Genomic DNA, 21,332 nt, shown 5'->3' on the forward strand with positions numbered 1-21,332 from the left:
TACAATTTCCCCAATCTTTCCTCAATAGTTTTCTGGCTGAGAATAGGAAAGTTTTTCTGTCTCCAATTGATTTCTGCCATAGTTCAGAACAATCCTTAGCTGTTATCTTGATAATCACTGTAACATCAGTAAACTTTCCTTCATCACATTTATATCACCAGCAGTTCCTTAACATATCGCCTTTGGACGGAAATTTGTTCACTGGAAGAACACTGGCATTACCAAACAATGTATGTTCTGTGGATTTCCTTGTTGACACAGTAGCCATCTCAATAGTAAAGTATGTAAGTAATCAGAGTATTTGTGCTGCAGAGTACATAAATACAGTACATAAAACAGTGTGCTGCACTTCTCAGTAATAGAGACATATTCCAAAATTTCAATCGCAAATGCTGTAAGCTGAACCTCAACCAATCAACTTCATATCTGACATTGAATCTGAGATGTATATAAGGAACAATGCCTGAAGAGTGCAGCTTTGACCAAAATTTCAATGCTCCCTGCTCTACATCCACAGTTTCCGTCCTCCCAGCACTAATACTGCCACACCAGCAGGTTGCCATAATATTCAGGCCTGCCTACCACACCCACAGCCGTCACCAACCCCTCCCACCTCCCAGAACACAGTCCTAGAAAGGAAGCTGAAGGTATGGTACACCAACGCAGGTGGAATTAACAAATAAGAGTGAGGAGTTGCAGGAAAGAATCACTGAGGCATCCCCGGACATCAACAGCAGTCAAAGAGACAAAGCTCACGGAGGTAATAACAGACGCGATCTTCACGTCTGGTTATCAGAGCCTGAGGAAAGACAGGAGGGGGGAGCATAAGGGGATGACTAGCCAGCGGGATAGAGGATGACTACATAGTAGGAGCATTGCATACTGGGGGCCCAAAAATGATAGTAGCAATGATATACAACCCACCACTAAACAGCAGGAGGACAAGACAGGAATCTGACAAGAGCAACAAGTGATGGTGGACACATTAGCTGACACTGCCAGACAGGACAACATGAGCAGGGCAAAGTAACTCATCATAGGGGATGTCAACCATAAGGAGACTGGGAGAACCTGAAGCCACATGGGGGACCAGAGACATACACACAGACACAGACACATACACACACAGACACACACACACAGACACACACACACACACACACAGACACACACACACACACACACACACACACACACACACACACACACACACACACACACACACACACACACACACACACACACACGTTCAAATCCCGCCCGTGGTATGGTTTGTTTGCAATCGTGTCATTACGATTTCGTGAGTCATATTTCATTTTGTTTATTATTAAATTATTGTAAACTTAACTAAAATATATTTAGTTGGTGTAGGCTAAATTAAATTGCGCTTGTTATAATAAGGTTAGGTAAGTTTTCTGAGGTTCTTTTGGTACAAAATTATTAATTTTTACATTAACATAAATGAAAAAATATATCTTTAAACGTATAAGTGAAAATTTTAGAATGGTCGTAATTTTAAATGAGTTCTTGCTAATTGACCAGTTTTACCTATTCGGCAGGAGAGAGACACGCGCACACGCGCACACACACACACACACACACACACACACACACACACACACACACACACACACACACACACACACACACACACACACACACATACACTTGTATATGCGTATGCACGTACGCATATACAACAGGCCTAGTGTCTAATCGACATGTGCCTTTTACAAAATGGTAATTAACACACACACACACACACACACACACACACACACACACACACACACACACACTCACACACACACACACTTCACTCGATCGAAGACCAGGCAGAACTACAATGGGATCTGGACAGGCTGCAGACCTGGTCCAGCAATTGGCTCCTGGAGTTCAATCCCACCAAGTGCAAATTCATGAAGATTGGGGAAGGGCAAAGAAGACCGCAGACGGAGTACAGTCTAGGGGGGCCAGAGACTACAAACCTCACTCAAGGAAAAAGATCTTGGGGTGAGTATAACACCAGGCACATCTCCTGAGGCGCACATCAACCAAATAACGGCTGCAGCATATGGGTGCCTAGCAAACCTCAGAACAGCATTCCGACATCTTAATAAGGAATCGTTCAGGACCCTGTACACCGTGTACGTTAGGCCCATATTGGAGTATGAGGCACCAGTTTGGAACCCACACCTAGCCAAGCATGTAAAGAAACTAGAGAAAGTGCAAAGGTTTGCAACAAGACTAGTCCCAGAGCTAAGAGGTATGTCCTTGGAGGAAAGGTTAAGGGAAATCAACCTGACGACACTGGAGGACAGGAGAGATAGGGGGGACATGATAGCGACATACAAAATACTGAGAGGAATTGACAAGGTGGACAAAGACAGGATGTTCCAGAGATTGGACACAGTAACAAGGGGACACAGTTGGAAGTTGAAGACACAGATGAATCACAGGGATGTTAGGAAGTATTTCTTCACCCACAGAGTAGTCAGGAAGTGGAATAGTTTGGGAAGCGATGTAGTGGAGGCAGGATCCATACATAGCTTTAAGCAGAGGTATGATAAAGCTCACGGTTCACGGAGAGTGACCTAGTAGCGATCAGTGAAGAGGCGGGGCCAGGAGCTCGGACTCGACCCCTGCAACCTCAACTAGGTGAGTACAACTAGGTGAGTACAGACACACACACACAAACACACACACAGACACACAGACAGACACACACACACACACACACACACACACACACACACATGCACGTATATACAACAGGCCTAGTGTCTAATCGACATGTGCCTAGGACAAAATGGTAACTAACACACACACACACACACACACACACACACACACACACACACACACACACACACACACACACACACACACACACACACACACACTATGTAACAGCAAAATGCAAGGAGGCAGAGGAGAGGTTTGTTCCCAAGGGAAACAGAAATAATGGGAAGACCAGAACGAATCATTGGCTCACCCATAAGTGTAGGAAGGCAAAAACTAAGTGTACTAGAGAATGTAAAGAGTACAGAAGACAAAGGACCCAGGAAAATAAAAAGCTTAACCGAAGAGCCAGAAACGAATATGCACAGATAAGAAGGGAGACTCAGCGACAATATGAAAATGACATAGCATCGAAAGTCAAGTCTGACCCGAAGCTGTTGTATAGCCACATCAGGAGGAAAACAACAGCCAAGGACCAGATAATCAGGCTGAGGAAGAAAGGTGTGGAGTTCACCAGAAACGAACAAGAGGTATGTGAGAAGCTCGACATGAGATTTAAAGAAATATTTACAATGGAGACAGGAAGGACTTCAGGAAATCAGAATAGGGACTATAAAATACACACAATTGAGGAGAAGGTGAAGAAACTGCTATGTGAACTTGTTACCTCAAAGGCGGTGGGACCAGACAATATCTCTCCATGGGTCCTTAGAGAGGAAGCAGACATGCTGTGTGTGCCACTAACAAAAATCTTCAACACATCCATTGAAACTGGGCACCTGAGATATGGAAGATGGCAAATGTAGTCCCAATTTTTAAGAAAGAAGACAGACAAGAGGCATTAAACTACAGACCTGTGTCACTGATGTGTGTAGTGTGCAAAGTCATGGAGATCATCAGGAGAGTGGTGGAGCACCTACAAAGACACAAGCTTATAAACGCCAACCAGCACGGTTTCAGGGAAGGAAAATCCTGTGTCATAAACCTTCTGGAGTTTTATGACAAGGTAACAGAAGTAAAACACGAGAGAGACGGGTGGATAAACTGCATTTTCTTGGACTGCAAGTAGGCCTTCGACACAGTTCCTTACAAGAGGTTACTGCAAAAACAAAGGATCAGGCATGCGTAACAGGAAAGACACGGCAATGGACCAGAGAATATCTGACAGGAAGGCAACAATGAGTCATTGTACGTGATGAGGTGTCAGAGTGGGCACCTATGACGAGCGGTGTTCCACAGGGGTCAGTCCTAGGACCTGTGCTGTTTTTGGTATATGTGAATGACATAACGGAGGGGATAGACACAGAAAGGTCCCTGTTTGCAGATGATGTGAAGTTAATGAGGAGAATTAAATCGGTTGAGGATCAGGCAGGACTAGAAAGAGACCTGGACAGGCTACAAGCCTGGTCCAGCAAGTGGATCCTTGAATTTAACCCCACCAAATGCAAAGTAATGAAGGTCGGGGAAGAGAAAAGAAGACCGCGGGCAGAGTATAGTCTAGGTGGCCAAAGACTGCAAACCTCATTCAAGGAAAAAAATCTTGTGGTGAGTATAATACCGAGTACATCTCCTGAAGCGCACATCAATCAGATAACTGCTGCAACGTACGGGCGTCTGGCAGACCTAAGAATAGCGTTCCTATACCTCAGTAAGGAATCGTTCAAGACTCTGTACACCATATACGTCAGGCCCATATGCAGCACCAGTTTGGAGTCCACACCTGGTCAAGCACATCAAGAAATTAAAGAAAGTGCAAAGGTTTGCAACAAGACTAGTCCTAGAACTAAGGGGATTGTCCTACGAAGAAAAGTTAAGGGAAATCGGCCTGACGACATTGGAGGACAGGAGGGTCAGGTAAGACACGATAATGATATATAAAATACTGCGAGGAATTGACAAGGTGGAAAATGACAGGATGTTCCAGAGATGGGACACAAAAACAAGGGGTCACAACTGGAAGTTGAAGACTCTGATGAGTCAAAGGGATGTTAGGAAGTATTTCTTCAGTCACAGAGTTGTCAGGGAGTGGAATAGCCTAGAAAGTGACATAGTGGGGGCGGGAACCATACATACTTTTAAGACGAGGTTTGATAAAGCTCATGGAGCAGGGAGAGAGAGGACCTAGTAACAATCAGTGAAGAGACGGGGCCAGGAGCTATGACTCGACCCCTGCAACCACAAATAGGTGAGTACAAATAGATGAGTACATACACACCAAAAGTGATGGTAGCAGTAATGTACAACCCACCACTAAACCAGAGGAGGCCAAGACAGGAATGTGATGAGAGTAACAGAATGATGATGGACACACTAGCTGACATTGTCAGAAGGGCCAACATGAGCAGGGCAAAATTACTTATCATGGGAGATTTCAACCATAAGGAAACTGATTGGGAGAATCTGGAGCCACATGGGGGACCAGAGACATGGAGAGCCAAGATGCTGGAGGTAGTACTAGAAAACTTCATCTATCAAGTTAAGGACACAACCAGAGAGAGAGAGATGATGAACTAGCAAGGCTGGACATCGTATTCACCTCGAGCAGTTCAGATATAGAAGATATCACACACGATAGGCCCCTAGGCGCTAGTGACCACGTGGTCTTGAGGTTTGAATACACAGAGTTAACACTGGAGAGTTAAGCAGCACGAGGAGGAGGAGGAGAGAAGCCAAACTTCCAAAAACGGGGACCACACAAGTATGAGGCAATTCCTTCATGAAGTGCAGTAAGTAAGCGAGCTAGAGGGAAAGACAGTAAATGAAATGTTGGAACAAGTGGCCACAAAATGCAGGGAGGCAGTAGAGAAGTTCGTACCAAAGGGCAACAGAAGCAACAGGAAGACCAGAGTGAGCCCATGGTTTACCAAAAGGTGAGGAGAGGCCAAAGCCAAGTGTGCTAGTGTATGGAAAAAATATAGAAGGCAAAGGACCCAGGAAAACAGGAAGTTGAGTCAAAGAGCCAGAAATGAATATGCATGGATAAGGAGAGAAGCTCAGCATCAGTTCAAGAATGACATAGCATCAAAAGCCAAATCTGACCCAAAGTTATTATACAGCCAAATAAGGAGGAAAACAACAGTCAAGATTCAGGTAACCAGGTTGAGGAAGGAAAGAAGGAGGCTCGCAGTGAACGATCAGGAAGAATGTGAAGAGCTCAGCTCAAGATTGAGGGAGGTATTCACAGTGGAGACAGAGAGGATTCCAGAAAACCGAGATGGTAGGCACCAGAAAGTGCTGGACACACTGCACACAACCGAGGATGAGGTGAAGAAACTGCTAGGGGAACTAAATACCTCCTTGGGTCCTGAGAGAGGGAGCAGACACATTGTGTGTGCCACTAACAACAATTTTCAACAAATCTATCAAAACAGGGCAGTTGCCTGAGGTGTGGAAGACAGCAAATGTAGTCCCGATTGTTATGAAAGAAGACAGGCTACATTAAATTACAGACCAGTTTTGCTGACATGTATTGCATGTAAAGTTATGGAGAAGATTATCAGGAAAAGAGTGGAAGTTGAAAGCTCAGATGAGTCACAGGGATGTTAGAATGTATTTCTTCAACCATAGAGTTGTCAGGAAGTGGAACAATCTGGAGAGTGATGCAGTGGAGGCAGGTTCCATACATAGCTTGAAGAACAGATATGATAAAGCTCATGGAGCAAGAAGAGAGTGGACCTAGTAGCGACCAGTGAAGAGGCGGGGCCAGGAGTTATGAATCGACCCTTGCAACCACAATTAGGTGATTACACAAACACACACACACACACACACACACACACACACACACACACACACACACACACACACACACACACACACACACACACACACAGAGAAAGTGCAAAGGTTTGCAACAAGACTAGTCCCAGAGCTAAGAGGTATGTCCTACGAGGAGAGGTTAAGGGAAATCAACCTGACGACACTGGAGGACAGGAGAGATAGGGGGGACATGATAACGACATACAAAATACTGAGGGGAATTGACAAGGTGGACAAAGACAGGATGTTCCAGAGTTTGGACACAGTAACAAGGGGACACAGTTGGAAGCTAAAGAGACAGATGAATCACAGGGATGTTAGGAAGTATTTCTTCAGCCACAGAGTAGTCAGTAAGTGGAATAGTTTGGGAAGCGATGTAGTGGAGGCAGGATCCATACATAGCTTTAAGCAGAGGTATGATAAAGCTCACGGCTCGGGGAGAGTGACCTAGTAGCGATCAGTGAAGAGGCGGGGCCAGGAGCTCGGACTCGACCCCCGCAACCTCAACTAGGTGAGTACAACTAGGTGAGTACACACACACACACACACACTCACTCACACACACACACACACACACACACACACACACACACACACACACACACACACACACTCACTCACTCACTCACACACACACACACACACAAGAAACGACCGAGAGGTATGTCAGGAGCTCAACACAAGATTTAAAGAGGTATTTACAGTGGAAACCAGTAGGACTCCAAGAAATCAGAACAGGGGGGCACACCAGCAAGTGCTGGATGAGGTACATATAACCAAGGAGGAGGTGAAGAAGCTGCTATGCGAACTTGACACCTCAAAGGCGGTGGGACCAGACAACATCTCTCCATGGGTCCTTAAAGAGGGAGCAGAGATATTGTGTGAGCCATTAACAAAGATCTTCAACACATCATTTGAAACTGGGCAACTCCCTGAGGTATGGAAAATGGCAAATGTAGTCCCAATTTTTAAAAAGGGAGACAGACATGAGGCACTAAACTACAGACCTGTATCACTAACGTGTATAGTATGCAAGGTCATGGAGAAGATCATGAGGAGGAGAGTGGTGGGGCACCTGGAAAGAAACAAGTGTATAATTGACAACCAGCACGGTTTCAGGGAAGGAAAATCCTGTGTCACAAACCTACTAGAGTTTTATGACAAGGTGACAGAAGTAAGACAAGAGAGAGAGGGGTGGATCAACTGCGTATTTTTGGACTGCAAGAAGGCTTTCGACACAGTTCCTCACAAGAGGTTACTGCAAAAGCTAGAGGATCAGGCACACATAACAGGAAAGGATCAGAGAATATCTGACAGGGAGGCAACAACGAGTCATGGTACGCGACGAGGTGTCAGAGTGGGCGCCTGTGACAAGCGGGGTTCCACAGGGGTCAGTCCTAGGACCTGTGCTATTCTTGGTATACGTGAACGACATAACGGAAGGGATAGACTCAGAAGTGTCCTTGTTTGCAGACGATGTGAAGTTAATGAGAAGAATCGAATCGGACGAGGATCAGGCAGGACTACAAAGAGATCTGGACAGGCTACAAGCCTGGTCCAGCAACTGGCTCCTTGAATTTAACCCTGCCAAATGCAAAGTCATGAAGATTGGGGAAGGGCAAAGAAGACCGCAGACACAATATAGTTTAGATGGCCAAAGACTGCAAACCTCACTCAAGGAAAAAGATCTGGGGGTGAGTATAACACCGAGCATATCTCCTGAGGCGCACATCAGTCAGATAACTGCTGCAGCATACGGGCGCCTGGCAAACCTACGGATAGCGTTCCGATACCTCAGTAAGGATTCGTTTAAGACTCTGTACACCATCTACGTCAGGCCCATACTGGAGTATGCAGCACCAGTTTGGAATCCACACCTAGTCAAGCACGTCAAGAAATTAGAGAAAGTGCAAAGGTTTGCAACAAGACTAGTCCCAGAGCTACGGGGATTGTCCTATGAAGAAAGGTTGAGGGAAATCGGCCTGACGACACTGGAGGCCAGGAGGGTCAGGGGAGACATGATAACGACATATAAAATACTGCGCGGAATAGACGAGGTGGACAAAGACGGGATGTTCCAGAGATGGGACACAGACACAAGAGGTCACAATTGGAAGTTGAAGACTCAGATGAATCAAAGGGATGTTAGGAAGTATTTCTTCAGTCATAGAGTAGTCAGGCCATGGAATAGCCTAGAAAGTGATGTGGTGGAGGCAGGAACCATACATAGTTTTAAGGCGAGGTATGATAGAGCTCATGGGGCAGGGAGAGAGAGGACCTAGTAGCAATCAGCGAAGAGGCGGGGCCAGGAGCTATGACTCGACCCCTGCAACCACAAATAGGTGAGTACAAATAGGTGAGTACACACACACACACACACACACTCACTCACTCACACACACACACAAACACACACACCCTTGCAGTAGCAAGGGACAGCTGGTCAGGAAAGACAGTTCACTGAGAATAGAAGTTTCAGATATGACAGGGACTGAAGGCAAGAACATGTCAATGGAAAGAAATAAAATGCCTCAGAGGAAGCAGATGGAGACTCAGTGGGAGGAGGAAAGGGCGAGGTCAGTTTTTGTGTACGGGCTCCAAGAAGCCAAGGGGGCCAACTTTGAAGAAATAAAACTGGAGGAGAAAAAAATGATTGAAGGCATCATGAAAGCAACAGAGAATGGAAAAGGTACAGGAGGCATAGGACCCAGGAAAACAAGGAGATTAGTAGAAGAGCCAGAAACGAGTATGCACAGATAAGGAGGGAGGCCCAGCGACAGTATGAAAACGACATAGCATCGAAAGTCAAATCTGACCCGAAACTGCTGTATAGCCACATTAGGAGGAAGACAACAGTCAAGGACCAGGTGATAAGGCTGAGGAAAGAAGGTGGAGAACTCACAAGAAACGATCAAGAGGTATGCGAGGAGCTCAACACGAGATTTAAGGAAGTATTTACAGTAGAGACAGGAAGGACTCTGGGGGAACAGACCAGATGGGGACACCAGCAAGGAATACACCAACAAGTGTTGGACGACATACATACAGATGAGGAGGAGGTGAAGAAACTGCTAAGGGACATCGATACCTCAAAGGCAATGGGACCGGACAACATCTCCCCGTGGGTCCTTAGAGAGGGAGCAGATATGTTGTGCGTGCCACTTACCACAATCTTCAACACATCCCTGGAAACTGGGCAACTACCTGAGGTATGGAAGACGGCAAATGTAGTTCCCATTTTTAAAAAAGGAGACAGAAAAGAGGCACTAAACTAAAGACCTGTGTCATTGACGTGTATAGTACGCAAAATTATGGAGAAGATTATCAGGAGGAGAGTGGTGGAGCACCTGGAACGGAACAGGAGTATAAATGCCAACCAGCACGGATTCACGGAAGGCAAATCCTGTGTCACAAACCTTTTGGAGTTTTATGATAAAATAACAGAAGTAAGACAAGAGAGAGAGGGGTGGGTTGATTGCATCTTCTTGGACTGCAAGAAGGCCTTTGACACAGTTCCTCACAAGAGATTAGTGCAGAAGCTAGAGCATCAGGCGCATATAACAGGAAGGGCACTGCAATGGATCAGAGAATACCTGACAGGGAGGCAACAACGAGTCATGGTACGTAATGATGTATCACAGTGGGCACCTGTGACGAGCGGGGTCCCACAGGGGTCGGTCCTAGGACCAGTGCTATTTTTGGTATATGTGAACGACATGACGGAAGGGTTAGACTCAGAAGTGTCCCTGTTTGCAGATGATGTGAAGTTAATGAGGAGAATTAAATCTGATGAGGACCAGGCAGGACTTCAAAGAGACCTGGACAGACTGGACACCTGGTCCAGCAAATGGCTTCTCGAATTTAATCCTGCCAAATGCAAAGTCATGAAGATAGGGGAAGGGCACAGAAGACCACAGACAGAGTATAGGCTAGGTGGCCAAAGACTGCAAACCTCACTCAAGGAGAAAGATCTTGGGGTGAGTATAACACCGAGCATGTCTCCGGAAGCACACATCAATCAGATAACTGCTGCAGCATATGGGCGCCTGGCAAACCTGAGAACAGCATTCCGATACCTTAGTAAGGAATCATTCAAGACACTGTACACCGTGTATGTCAGGCCCATACTGGAGTATGCAGCACCTGTTTGGAACCCGCACTTGATAAAGCACGTCAAGAAACTAGAGAAAGTACAAAGGTTTGCGACAAGGTTAGTTCCAGAGCTAAGGGGAATGTCCTATGAAGAAAGATTAAGGGAAATCGGCCTGACGACACTGGAGGACAGGAGGGTCAGGGGAGACATGATAACGACATATAAAATACTGCGTGGAATAGACAAGGTGGACAAAGACAGGATGTTCCAGGGAGGGGACACAGAAACAAGAGGCCACAATTGGAAGTTGAAGACACAAATGAGTCAGAGAGATATTAGGAAGTATTTCTTCAGTCATAGAGTTGTAAGGCAGTGGAAAAGCCTAGAAAATGACGTAGTGGAGGCAGGAACCATACACAGTTTTAAGACGAGGTTTGATAAAGCTCATGGAGCGGGGAGAGAGAGGGCCCAGTAGCAACCGGTGAAGAGGCGGGGCCAGGAGCTAAGACTCGACCCCTGCAACCACAAATAGGTGAGTACAAATAGGTGAGTACACACACACACACACACACACACACACACACACACACACACTCACACATACACACACACACACACACACACACACACACACACACTTGTGGAACGCAAGGTGATACAGTACGACCTCTGGAATGAAAGATAATACGACTTTGGAATGCAAGATCATCTTGAACCTCTGGAAGATATATCGTAGATCATCTCAACTTATCACTTGGGAAACATACCACGTGGGTCCGTGGGTGCAGACGTGGGCACACAAGGCTCCGAGAATCCTAGTGTTTTTAAGGGTGCAGTGACTGCTAACAGTAATCAGTGGAAGTGACATCGTCAGTGAGCAATAATACGAGTGATAACTAAAGTTATTAGTTAGAAAAAGTCGTGAGAAAGCCTGAAATTATCCATTATCCAAAATTATCCAAACGTTTTGGTCTACTAGGCAGCGGTAGGCCTGAAGCAGTGACGTCACGACAAGTTGTGTGCCATTATACTTATAAAGTGAAGTGTATATAATGTGAACGAGGGATGTATGAGCACATGTGGTTATAATCATCACGGATGAAGGATCTCCAAAATAGGGATTTAGGCTAGTACGACGACTACGTCATCAACATCTGGCAACTTGGCACGACCGTTGCCAGTGCAAGTATCACCTATATTGTGGTTTGCATGTCGCAGGCTTGGCTTGGCTTGGCCTTGCATCGCTGTTAGATACTGGTCACTCACTCCTGCAAGCTATTATAGTAGTTATTAGTAGTAAGAACACTTAGGAAGCTAGGAAGTCCTCTCTAAACGTGAACAAGGAATAGGATAATAACAGCAATAATTGATACTTAAATCCAGAAAGGACAATAAGCGAAGAGTGTAGCGTTTCTAGGAAAGACAAAACAGAGAGGTATAACAGATCTACCCCCCCCTAACCATCCCTCCCTAACACACACACACACAAGGGCAGACACTTATTGAAGCTTTAGACCCTAGTAGCAATTATCGTTTTTTTTAACCCAGAATTATTGGTATGTATTAACAGTATCTCCCCGCATACCTCCCCCATACACACACATACACACACACATACACACACACACATACACACACATACACACACACACAGTACACACAGGGACGTTAGGAAGTATTTCTTCAGTCATAGAGTTGTCAGCAAGTGGAATAGCCTAGCAAATGAAGTAGTGGAGGCAGGAACCATACATAGTTTTAAGAAGAGGTATGACAAAGCTCAGGAAGCAGAGAGAGAGAGGATCCAGTAGCGATCAGTGAAGAGGCGGGGCCAGGAGCTGAGTCTCGACCCCTGCAACCACAATTAGGTGAGTACAATTAGGTGAGTACACACACACATATATACACATACACACACACACACACATACACATACACATACACACATACACACACATACACACACATACACACACACACTCTCTCACACACACACACACACACACACACACACACACACACACACACACACACACACACACACACACACACACACACACACACACTGTAAGTATGTGCCGGTCAAGCCCCAGGAGGTTGGGGGTCAGGTCACAAGAAGTTGTGGGCAGCAAAGGACCACTGAGACTACATTACAACGCACAAGCCACCTACCTTTCAGTACATAATAAACCCACACATAATTCCACACAAAATTACACACACACATATCCAGACTCACACATACACTCCCCCCCCATCACCACCGACATCTCACTTCTTCCCCTGATCCCTCCCCTCCCCCGTTCACCCTCCCCCTCTCCACCCCTCCCCACCCTTCTCCCACATAGCCACAGTTCCTCCACTACTTCCCCCCACACTCTGACATACACACTACTAACCTAACATACAGAACTAATAGATTTCCCACTCTGAGGCAATCAGGATAAAACAAAAATGGGTTGTCAGAGAGCAACAAGAAAAACCAAGGGACAGGAGGAGGAAGCTGCAAAGGAAGATTGGGCAGCAGAGCTCATAAAAAGAGATCATGAATGGGAAAAGAAACTAGAAGAACTTAGCATGAGAATGGAAGAGAAGATAGATATGGAAAGCAGGAAGTGGGAGGTGCATGTCAAAGCAGCAGAAGCTAGGATACAGAGTTTAGAAGAGGAACTGAAAAATCTGAAACAGCCTAAAGAACTAAAGAACATTTTGGGATTGACAACAGAGATAGCTACCTCAGCCACAAATAAGGGGACTGTAGGGAAAGAAGGGGCACAACTGCATGGGGAAGCTCTATCAGAGGAGACTGTAGTAAATGAAAGAGCTAAGCTTTATGTGGAGGCCCTAACAGACAACAACAGAGCCCAAGGAAAGCCGAGAAGGGAAAATGACAGGCCACTGAGCCCAAGTACATTAGCCAGTGAAACTGAAGAAAGGAAAGCTGCAGTGCAGGAAACCAAATTAAATGAGGGGATACACAGGGATACGCAGTGGGAGAATGAAAGGGTGAGGTCAGTCTTTGTGTATGGGCTCCAGGAAGTTGAAGGGGAAACATATGAAGCAAGAAAACAAGGGAAAAAAAAAGCAATTGAAAGCATCATGAAAGCTATAGGAGAAGACGACATGACCCAGCTGGAAAATTTTCGGAGAATAGGGGGGTTTGTAAAAAAAAGAACCCAGCCAGTGAAAGTGACCTTCAAGGCAGAAGCGACTCGGACCAGGATCCTGCAGGAGAAAGCACGATTAAGGGACATGCCGGCATACAGGAAGGTGTATCTTGACCGCGACAGAACACAAGAAGAAAGGCAGAAACTGAGAGAGATGGTACAAAGGCGAAAGGAGGAAAGAGAGGGGATGGAGAAGACAGACAGGAGATCCCAGACCCAGGAAGAACATCAAATACAACCTCCCTCACAACTTCCTATAGAAGCCTCCCAACCAGGTCAACCCCAGTGCAACCAAACACTCTAAATCAAAACACCCATGCCACATCCAATGCCCCCACCCACTACATTACAAACTCCACCCCCACAGCAACAACCCATAGATCCTTACCAGGTCTCCCACTTCCCCAACCCCAATATACCTCCCAGACCACAGTCTTAGAAAAGAAGTTGAAGGTGTGGTATACAAATGCAGATGGAATAACAAACAAGTATGAGGAGTGGCACGAAAGAATCAAAGAGACATCCCCAGACATAATAGCACTCACAGAAACAAAACTCACCAGAATAATAACAGATTCAATCTTTCCATCCAGATACCAAATCCTCAGGAAAGACAGAGGGAGGAGAGGGGGAGGAGGAGTTGCACTGCTCATTAAAAACCAGTGGGATTTTGAGAAAATGGAAGGAATGGATGGCATGGGCGAAAGGGACTACTTAGTTTAGGAACAATCCAGTCTGAGGGACATAAGGTGTTAATTGCACTAATGTACAACCCACCACAGAACTGCAGGAGGCCAAGAGAAGAATATGAGGAGAGCAACAGAGCAATGATCGACACACTAGCCGAGGTGGCCAGGAGAGCACACATGGGGGGAGCAAAGTTACTAGTTATGGGTGATTTCAATCACAAGGAGATTGACTGGGAAAACCTGGAGCCCCATGGGGGTCCCGAAACATGGAGAGCCAAGATGATGGATGTGGTACTGGAAAGCCTCATGCATCAACATGTTAGAGACACTACCAGAGAGAGAGGAGAGGATGAACCAGCAAGGCTGGACCTTGTATTCACCATGAGTAGTTCGGACATCGAGGGTATCATGTATGAAAGGCCCCTGGGAGCTAGTGATCATGTGGTTCTGTGCTTCGACTACATAGTTGAGCTCCAAGTGGAGAGAGTAGCAGGAATAGGCTGGGAAAAACCAAACTACAAAAGGGGGAACTACTCAGGCATGAGGAACTTCCTTCAAGACATTCAGTGGGAGAGGGAACTGACAGGAAAACCAGTACAAGAAATGATGGACTATGTAGCAACAAAATTCAAGGAGGCAGAGGAGAGGTTTGTTCCCAAGGGAAACAGAAATAATGGGAAGAACAGAACGAGTCCTTGGTTCACCCAAAGGTGTAGGGAGGCAAAAACTAGGTGTACTAGAGAATGGAAAAGGTACAGAAGACAGAGAACTCAGGAAAATAAAGAAATCAGCCGAAGAGCCAGAAACGAATATGCACAGATAAGAAGGGAGGCTCAGAGACAATATGAAAATGACATAGCATCAAAAGTAAAGACTGACCCGAAGCTGTTGTACAGCCACATCAGGAGGAAAACAACAGTCAAGGACCAGGTAATCAGACTGAGGAAGGGTGATGGGGAATTCACAAGAAACGACCAAGAGGTATGTCAGGAGCTCAACACAAGATTTAAAGAGTTATTTACAGTGGAAAGCAGTAGGACTCCAGGAAATCAAAACAGGGGGGCACACCAGCACGTGCTGGATGAGGTACATATAACCAAGGAGGAGGTGAAGAAGCTGCTATGCGAACTTGACACCTCAAAGGCGGTGGGACCAGACAACATCTCTCCATGGGTCCTTAAAGAGGGAGCAGAGTTATTGTGTGAGCCATTAACACAGATCTTCAACACATCATTTGAAACTGGGCAACTCCCTGAGGTATGGAAAATGGCAAATGTAGTCCCAATTTTTAAAAAGGGAGACAGACATGAGGCACTAAACTACAGACCTGTATCACTAACGTGTATAGTATGCAAGGTAATGGAGAAGATCATCAGGAGGAGAGTGGTGGGGCACCTGGAAAGAAACAAGTGTATAATTGACAACCAGCACGGTTTCAGGGAAGGTAAATCCTGTGTCACAAACCTACTAGAGTTTTATGACAAGGTGAGAGAAGTAAGACAAGAGAGAGAGGGGTGGATCGACTGCATATTTTTGGACTGCAAGAAGGCCTTCGACATAGTTCCTCACAAGAGGTTACTGCAAAAGCTAGAGGATCAGGCACACATAACAGGAAAGGCACTGCAATGGATCAGAGAATACCTGACAGGGAGGCAACAACGAGTCATGGTACGCGACGAGGTGTCAGAGTGGGCGCCTGTGACAAGCGGGGTACCACAGGGGTCAGTCCTAGGACCTGTGCTGTTCTTGGTATATGTGAACGACATAACGGAAGAGATAGACTCAGAAGTGTCCTTGTTTGCAGATGATGCGAAGTTAATGAGAAGAATCAAATCGGATGAGGATCAGGCAGGACTACAAAGAGACCTGGACAGGCTACAAGCCTGGTCCAGCAACTGGCTCCTTGAATTTAACCCTGCCAAATGCAAAGTCATGAAGATCGGGGAAGGGCAAAGAAGACCGCGGACACAATATAGTTTAGATGGCCAAAGACTGCAAACCTCACTCAAGGAAAACGATCTGGGGGTGAGCATAACACCGAGCATATCTCCTGAGGCGCACATCAATCAGATAACTGCTGCAGCATACGGGCGCCTGGCAAACCTACGGATAGCGTTCCGATACCTCAGTAAGGATTCGTTTAAGACTGTATACCATTTACTTCAGGCCCATACTGGAGTATGCAGCACCAGTTTAGAATCCACACCTAGTCAAGCACGTCAAGAAATTAGAGAAAGTGCAAAGGTTTACAACAAGACTAGTCCCAGAGCTACGGGGATTGTCCTACGAAGAAAGGCTGAGGGAAATCGGCCTGACGACACTGGAGGACAGGAGGGTCAGGGGAGACATGATAACGACATATAAAATACTGCACGGAATAGACAAGGTGGACAAAGATGGGATGTTCCAGAGAAGGAACACAGACACAAGAGGTCACAATTGGAAGTTGAAGACTCAGATGAATCAAAGGGATGTTAGTTTAGTTTAATATGTTTATTATGCACCCCATACCCATCCTGTGGGCGGTAGTCAAAAGATTACAGAGGTACATAATTGGTCCAGGGACTGGACTCCAAAGTTTTGATAGCTGAGCAAGTTACAGAGGTAATGAACTCACAATTTACAAAGGTAATGAACTCACAATTTACAAAGGTAATGAACTCACAATTTACAAAGGTAATGAACTCCAGGTAAGTCTGGTCACAATCATGACAAGTTACAAAGGTATTTACAGATTACAGAGGTACGTAATGGGTCCAGGGACTGGGCCCCCAAAGTTTTGATAGCTGAACTAGGTACAAAGGTAATGAGCTCACAAGTTACAAAGGTAATGAATTCTGTAGAATGGTTACTTACGTTTATACTTTGGCTACAATCATGAACAAATTATAGAGTAATGAGCAGTTCACACGAAGTTGAAGACTCAGATGAATCAAAGGGATGTTAGGAAGTATTTCTTCAGTCATAGAGTAGTCAGGCCGTGGAATAGCCTAGAAAGTGACGTAGTGGAAGCGGGAACCACACATAGTTTTAAGGCGAGGTATGATAAAGCTCATGGAGCAGGGAGAGGACCTAGTAACGTTCAGTGAAGAGGCGGGGCCAGGAGCTGTGACTCGACCCCTGCAACCACAAATAGGTGAGTACACACACACACTCACTCACTCACACACACACACACACACTCACACACACACACTCACTCACTCACTCACACACACACACACACACACACACACACACACACACACACACACACACACACACAGACACACACACACACACACACACACACACACACACACACACACACACACACACACACCTGGAAAGAAACAAATGTATAATTGACAACCAGCACGGTTTCAGGGAAGGAAAATCCTGTGTCACAAACCTACTAGAGTTTTATGACAAGGTGACAAAAGTAAGACAAGAGAGAGAGGGGTGGATCGACTGCGTATTTTTGGACTGCAAGAAGGCCTTCGACACAGTTCCTCACAAGAGGTTACTGCAAAAGCTAGAGGACCAGGCACACATAACAGGAAAGGCACTGCAATGGATCAGAGAATATCTGACAGGGAGGCAACAACGAGTCATGGTACGCGACGAGGTGTCAGAGTGGGCGCCTGTGACAAGCGGGGTTCCACAGGGGTCAGTCCTAGGACCTGTGCTATTCTTGGTATACGTGAACGACATAACGGAAGGGATAGACTCAGAAGTGTCCTTGTTTGCAGATGATGTGAAGTTAATGAGAAGAATCAAATCGGACGAGGATCAGGCAGGACTACAAAGAGACCTGGACAGGCTACAAGCCTGGTCCAACAACTGGCTCCTTGAATTTAACCCTGCCAAATGCAAAGTCATGAAGATTGGGGAAGGGCAAAGAAGACCGCAGACACAATATAGTTTAGATGGCCAAAGACTGCAAACCTCACTCAAGGAAAAAGATCTGGGGGTGAGTATAACACCGAGCATATCTCCTGAGGCGCACATCAATCAGATAACTGCTGCAGCATACGGGCGCCTGGCAAACCTACGGATAGCGTTCCGATACCTCAGTAAGGATTCGTTTAAGACTCTGTATACCATCTACGTCAGGCCCATACTGGAGTATGCAGCACCAGTTTAGAATCCACACCTAGTCAAGCACGTCAAGAAATTAGAGAAAGTGCAAAGGTTTGCAACAAGACTAGTCCCAGAGCTACGGGGATTGTCCTATGAAGAAAGGTTGAGGGAAATCGGCCTGACGACACTTTAGGCCAGGAGGGTCAGGGGAGACATGATAACGACATATAAAATACTGCGCGGAATAGACGAGGTGGACAAAGACGGGATGTTCCAGACATGGGACACAGACACAAGAGGTCACAATTGGAAGTTGAAGACTCAGATGAATCAAAGGGATGCTAGGAAGTATTTCTTCAGTCATAAAGTAGTCAGGCCATGGAATAGCCTAGAAAGTGATGTGGTGGAGGCAGGAACCATACATAGTTTTAAGGCGAGGTATGATAGAGCTCATGGGGCAGGGAGAGAGAGGACCTAGTAGCAATCAGCGAAGAGGCGGGGCCAGGAGCTGTGACTCGACCCCTGCAACCACAAATAGGTGAGTACACTCACACACACACACTCACTCACTCACACACACACACACACACACACACACACACACACACACACACACACACACACACACACACTCACACACACACACACACACACGCACGTGCTCATATACAACAGGCCTAGTGTCTAATCGACATGTGCCTAGGACAAAATGGTAACTAACACACACACACACGCACACACACACACACACACACACACACACACACACACACACACACACACACACACACACACACACACACACACACACACACAAACACACACACACACACACACACAGGAGGGGACAGGCCAAACTATAAAAGGGGAGACTACACAGGTATGAGAAACTTCCTGCAGGAGGTTCAGTGGGACAGAGAAATGGTAGGAAAATCAGTAAACGAGATGATGGAATATGTGGCAACAAAGTGCAAGGAGGCAGAGGAAAGTTTTGTTCCCAAGGGAAACGGAAATAATAGGAAGACCAAAACGAGTCCTTGGTTTACCCGAAGGTGTAGGGAGGCAAAAACTAAGTGCAACAGAGAATGGAAAAGGTACAGGAGGCATAGGACCCAGGAAAACAAGGAGATTAGTAGAAGAGCCAGAAACGAGTGTGCACAGATAAGGAGGGAGGCCCAGCGACAGTATGAAAACGACATAGCATGGAAAGTCAAATCTGACCCGAAACTGCTGTATAGCCACATTAGGAGGAAGACAACAGTCAAGGACCAGGTGATAAGGCTGAGGAAAGAAGGTGGAGAACTCACAAGAAACGATCAAGAGGTATGTGAGGAGCTCAACACGAGATTTAAGGAAGTATTTACAGTAGAGACAGGAAGGACTCTGGGGGGACAGACCAGATGGGGACACCAGCAAGGAATACACCAACAAGTGTTGGACGACATACATACAGATGAGGAGGAGGTGAAGAAACTGCTAAGGGACATCGATACCTCAAAGGCAATGGGACCAGACAACATCTCCCCGTGGGTCCTTAGAGAGGGAGCAGATATGTTGTGCGTGCCACTTACCACAATCTTCAACACATCCCTGGAAACTGGGCAACTACCTGAGGTATGGAAGACGGCACATGTAGTTCCCATTATTAAAAAAGGAGACAGAAAAGAGGCACTAAACTATAGACCTGTGTCATTGACGTGTATAGTATGCAAAATTATGGAGAAGATTATCAGGAGGAGAGTGGTGGAGCACCTGGAACGGAACAGGAGTATAAATGCCAACCAGCACGGATTCACGGAAGGCAAATCCTGTGTCACAAACCTTCTGGAGTTTTATGATAAAATAACAGAAGTAAGACAAGAGAGAGAGGGGTGGGTTGATTGCATCTTCTTGGACTGCAAGAAGGCCTTTGACACAGTTCCTCACAAGAGATTAGTGCAGAAGCTAGAGCATCAGGCGCATATAACAGGAAGGGCACTGCAATGGATCAGAGAATACCTGACAGGGAGGCAACAACGAGTCATGGTACATAATGATGTATCACAGTGGGCACCTGTGACGAGCGGGGTCCCACAGGGGTCGGTCCTAGGACCAGTGCTATTTTTGGTATATGTGAACGACATGACGGAAGGGTTAGACTCAGAAGTGTCCCTGTTTGCAGATGATGTGAAGTTAATGAGGAGAATTAAATCTGACGAGGACCAGGCAGGACTTCAAAGAGACCTGGACAGACTGGACACCTGGTCCAGCAAATGGCTTCTCGAATTTAATCCTGCCAAATGCAAAGTCATGAAGATAGGGGAAGGGCACAGAAGACCACAGACAGAGTATAGGCTAGGTGGCCAAAGACTGCAAACCTCACTCAAGGAGAAAGATCTTGGGGTGAGTATAACACCGAGCATGTCTCCGGAAGCACACATCAATCAGATAACTGCTGCAGCATATGGGCGCCTGGCAAACCTGAGAACAGCATTCCGATACCTTAGTAAGGAATCATTCAAGACACTGTACACCGTGTATGTCAGGCCCATACTGGAGTATGCAGCACCTGTTTGGAACCCGCACTTGATAAAGCACGTCAAGAAACTAGAGAAAGTACAAAGGTTTGCCACAAGGTTAGTTCCAGAGCTAAGAGGAATGTCCTATGAAGAAAGATTAAGGGAAATCGGCCTGACCACACTGGAGGACGGGAGGGTCAGGGGAGACATGATAACGACATATAAAATACTGCCTGGAATAGACAAGGTGGACAAAGACAGGATGTTCCAGGGAGGGGACAAAGAAACAAGAGGCCACAATTGGAAGTTGAAGACACAAATGAGT

At 46.1% G+C, this 21,332-nt stretch overlaps 1 protein-coding gene across 1 annotated transcript in view; it reads right to left on the reverse strand.

The window, feature by feature from the left end:
• Nucleotides 1-21,332, reverse strand: part of LOC128690372 (glycerol-3-phosphate phosphatase) — a 165,154-nt gene that overhangs the window by 46,939 nt on the left and 96,883 nt on the right. The window lies entirely within an intron of this gene.

Source organism: Cherax quadricarinatus, chromosome 29 (genome assembly GCF_038502225.1).
Source record: "Cherax quadricarinatus isolate ZL_2023a chromosome 29, ASM3850222v1, whole genome shotgun sequence".
Classification (NCBI taxonomy): Eukaryota; Metazoa; Arthropoda; class Malacostraca; order Decapoda; family Parastacidae; genus Cherax; species Cherax quadricarinatus.